General features: G+C 32.5%; 1 long non-coding RNA gene across 1 annotated transcript; it reads right to left on the bottom strand.

Moving 5' to 3' along the window:
• Positions 1-3401: 3401 nt before the first annotated feature.
• On the bottom strand, positions 3402-4796 carry LOC127074339 (uncharacterized). Its single transcript, XR_007786076.1, has 2 exons — positions 4141-4796; positions 3402-3652 (listed from the first exon to the last, which is right to left on the bottom strand). It is a non-coding gene; the product is annotated as an uncharacterized LOC127074339 (long non-coding RNA).

The following is a 4796-nucleotide window of genomic DNA, read 5'->3' as shown; positions in this document are numbered from 1 at the left end:
AGCAGAAGACTTTCAATGAGAAATTCACTCTTCCTCGGGCTGAAAGTGAAAGAAAGTAAGTTTGTATTTTCTTCGACTTTTTTGCTTTTTTTTTAGTCTTAATGTTCAGCCTTGATATTGTTTTATGATAGATCTTAAACCATTTCCTACTGAGGAGGTTCTAGAGAAGCTGGAAATTGTAATGTCTTCATTATTGGGAGAGGTATTTAATAAATAATAATGTACTAGTATAGTTTTTTTGTATTTTTTTTAAATTAAAATTTTAAATTATTTTCAAATGTGTTATGCAGGGATTTATATCTAAGCACACTCATAAGTGCTTAGAAGAGATGGTGAAGCTCTCTAAGGCGAATTTAGAAAATATGATGAAGAGGCAGACTTTGAATGATGAGTCTGACGAGTCATTTGCATTTTATCGGAATTATTTTTGTAACACCCCTTTTTCTATCCCAAAATACTTAACATATAAATAAGCACGCATATAAACAAAAGGGCGTCACATCGACGTTTTCAAAAACTAAAAGCTTTCAGAAACCAAACATCATTCATCATCAATATACCATACACCTGGTCATTTAAAATAACACCTTTCAATTATCATGAATATTCCAGAATATATGTTCGCAGCGGAAAATAATGAATACTCATGCATTTCATCAAATGATCCATGTCCCATACCATGATCATCTCTCAATAATCTCTTCAAAATAAACTAAAACCATTATCAGAATATTTGGCACTATGGCCTCTCAATAGCAATTGCAAATAAGCATGTTCACAAGTAATAACATAATACTTATCCAAATAGGACACAAGTTCAATACTACTAATCTACCCAGTGTTACATGACCAGAGCATTGACTCACTACCTAGTCTCCAAACTAGAATACGGAAGCTCTCCGGCTAAACCTCGAGTGAGCTACCTTCCATTTACTTCAGCGATACTACTCCTGAGTATCTGCACGATACCCATGTAAAGGTAACATTCAAACAGAAAGGGTGAGAATTCAAATCATTATGAAGAAGTATAATAAGGCACAATGATTAAATCAACAATTAAAGGAATTCATCACACTTCATATAACAATGTAAATAATACTAACCAATATTTATTTCACATGTTTCAAACATCCATCAAAACTCAAGAAGCATAATATTCAAATCCAATACTATATTCACAAATATACACACAACTACAACTATCACATAATCACATATTTTGCCAAATTATGTATCCAAACATCACCAAATTCAATTACTAAATCTCATACACACCTCACAATCACATCAATGCAAACATTCAATTATCACATGACTCTAATGTGACTCAATGCAAGACATGTGACTCTATGCATGCGGTACCTCAATGTGAACCCAATGTTTCACCGCTTTCCGATTCAATATCTAGAATCCAAGCCACGCTTCCGATCCGGACAAGATCAAAGCCACTACCACGCCTATTTCCAATTAAGGATCAACGTGTGCTACGCCTATTTCCAATTAAGGATCAACGTCTATCTACCACACCTATTTCTAATTAAGGATCAACGTGTGCTACGTCTATTTCCATTCAAGGATCAACGTCTATCTACCACGCCTATTTCCAATTAAGGATTAACGTGTGCTACGCCTATTTCCAATTAAGGATCAACGTCTATGTGAACCCACAGTTTCACCGCTTTTCGATTCAATATCTAGAATCCAAGCCACTACTACGCCTATTTCCAATTAAGGATCAACATATGCTACGCCTATTTCCAATTAAGGATCAACGTCTATGTGAACCCACAGGTTCACTGCTTCCACTATGAAGCCGACCATGCCATGAATGAATGTACAAATACCAACACATATGCAATGAAGATCATCTCTACCATCTCAATATTCCACATATCACCATAATTTAACTCTATGAATTATCCACCAATGGTACATATACATATTCATAACAATATATCATTCACAATCCACCAATGGTACATATACATATTCATAACAATATATCATTCACAATCCACCAATGGTACATATACACATTCATAACAATATATCATTCATAAATATAGGCTACTTATCAAATACGCACACTTAGATTTCATTCCAAAACGAATACAGCATTTAAATCTCAAATTTTCACTTTTCAAACAGTGTTAACCTGTTAACGCGAAAAAGAATACACTTCCTGGCAGATTTCAACAGTGTTAACCTGTTAACTCATTTGGTTAACCTGTTAACGCAAGACAGAATACAAATTTCTAACAGATTTTCAACAGTGTTAACCTGTTAACGCATTTGGTTAACATGTTAACGCAAGACAGAATACAAATTTCTAACAGATTTTCAACAGTGTTAACCGGTTAACGCATTTGGTTAACCTGTTAACGCAAAACAGAATGCTATTCCTGCATTAACAAAAAAACATAATGCAGAATTTTCTGCGTTTTTCATCGTTGGAGGACTTTCGGACCTCCGATTTCGATTCCGTAAAAAGTCAAACGTTCAGAAAATTATGACGCATATAATACTCTAAGTATATAACATTAATTTACAGTTTTAACACAATCAAATCACCACAAATCAAGAATACTTATCAAAACCCATCAATTCCAAAACCATACAAAATTAGGGATTTAAACCTAAACATACTTCTACCCGTTGACCCGATCATACTAACCCGTAATAATAAGGATTCCCCCCTTACCTCTTCAATTCTCTGGAAACCCTAGCTTCTCTCTTGTTCTTCCCCTCTTCTCCTTACTTTTCCTCTTCTCTTTCTCTATTGCCTTCTGTCATACCCCAATTTTGTCCGGCCATTTTGGTTTAATCCATGAGATTTCTTTGTTTCAAAAGTCCCATATTTAGAATTTGCATTTTTTAGAAATATGTATGTGTTTTTTTTAAATTAAAAGTCCCATTTTTAGATTTTTGTATTTAAAATAGAAATTTGTTTTTTTAAAATTAAATCATTATACTTAAATTAGAAATTTGTTTTTTTTAAATTAAGTTATTATACTTAAGTTAGAATTTGTTTTTAAAATTAAGTCATTATACTTAAATTAGAAATTTATTTTTTAAATTAAGTCATTATACTTAAATTAAAAATTTGTTTTTAAATTAAGTCATTATACTTAAATTATAAATTTGTTTTTAAATTAAGTCATTATACTTAAATTATAAATTTGTTTTTAAATTGAGTCATTATACTTAAATTAGAAATTTGTTTTTAAATTGAGTCATTATACTTAAATTAGAAGTTTGTTTTTAAATTAAGTCATTATACTTAAATTAGAAATTTATTTTTAGATTAATTCATTATACTTAAGTTAGAAATTTGTTGTTTTTAAAAGTTGAAATTGATTAGTATAAATAAATATTGAATTAAATTTTGAAAGATTAAAAGGTTGAATACATAATTATTAATGGTTATTAGACTTTTAATTCAATAAGTTACATAATCCAAGCACACATTTGTCTTAAAAAAAAACCAATGTAATTACAGTGAAATTTGCTACAAATGGGAATAAATCCTAAAGACCAAAGTCAGGTAATCAAATTGAAATCTCTTTGAACTTGGGGCGCGCCTCCAACCTTGCTGTATTACAGCCCACAAACTATCCATCAAAGTCACTTCATTCCTGTAACTTCCTGTAACCTGCAAAGAGAAAAAAAATAGCTTAAATAAAAAGCACTTTTCAGAAGCGTTTAAGAAACTGAAAAAACAACAAAATAAACTACTTGCTCAAAGCTTTACCCAACAGGTTAACATGAATACTCAAAAAAGCATTTTGACAATAGCTTAAAACAGTAACAAATTATCAAAAATAGAATCCCAGATAATATGGAGAAAAAAGTGTACAACAGCAAGAAATTTTTCTTTAAGACTTAGCAATATTTCATAAACGTTAAAAAAAGGTTAATGAGATTATTTTCTCTTTAAGACTTAGCAATACAACAGCAAGAAATTTTTCTTTAAGACTTAGCAACATCAAGAACAAAACAGCAAAGATATTTTCTCAAAACCCTAAACCAGAACACAACATCATAAACACAGCAAGAGATTATTTTCTCGAAAAAAAACCCAAAAGCACTTAACAGAGAAGAAGAAGGAGAAAAGTTCAGAAAGGTGATAAAGATACATACCTCGCCTTGCCGAAATCTTAACGTCGGACTAGCTCCGATTTGGTATTTAAAACTCTCCTTTGCATGTTCTGATATTATCGTCATATTTGCATTGCCTCCTAGAACGTGACCCCCATGATTATTGCGTGAAGATGTTGTTGCATTTGGTTTGGTTTGGATTTGAAGATTTGGAGTCTTTTTTTTTCTTGATTTTCTGATTTTGGGATCTTGTTTGTTGTTGTTCTCGGTTTTCTTGGAAATTTCACGGTGAGATTTAGGTTTGTGGTTTTCCTTTGTGTTTGGGTAGGGTATGACGTTGGTTTGAGTTCTGGATACTCATGGCGGCATCACCGTGATAGTTCGTAAGGGCCGCCGTTAAACTTGTGTTTTCCGCCATGACCGGACTTTGCTTTCCCTAGCCTTGGATGTCCTAGTTTTTGTTGTTCACAGGTCGAGAGGGTGAGGGTAAACTGAACGAAGAAGAGAGAAGAGTTTTAGGGTTTACAGAGTGTTGTGAGCGGCTGGGAAATTGAAGAGAGAGAAAGGCTATCAAAAATAACGCTTCTTTTTTCTTCTTTTTTTTTCTTTCGTTTTAAGTTAACCTAAGAGGTTTGTTTCGGGCCTTCCAGACTTGGCCCATTAATCCCTATCAGCACCCCCACACGATTGGCTGTTGT

This window comes from Lathyrus oleraceus, chromosome 1 (assembly GCF_024323335.1).
Source record: "Lathyrus oleraceus cultivar Zhongwan6 chromosome 1, CAAS_Psat_ZW6_1.0, whole genome shotgun sequence".
Taxonomy (NCBI): domain Eukaryota; kingdom Viridiplantae; phylum Streptophyta; class Magnoliopsida; order Fabales; family Fabaceae; genus Lathyrus; species Lathyrus oleraceus.
This window is presented reverse-complemented; position numbering and strand designations above follow the sequence as displayed.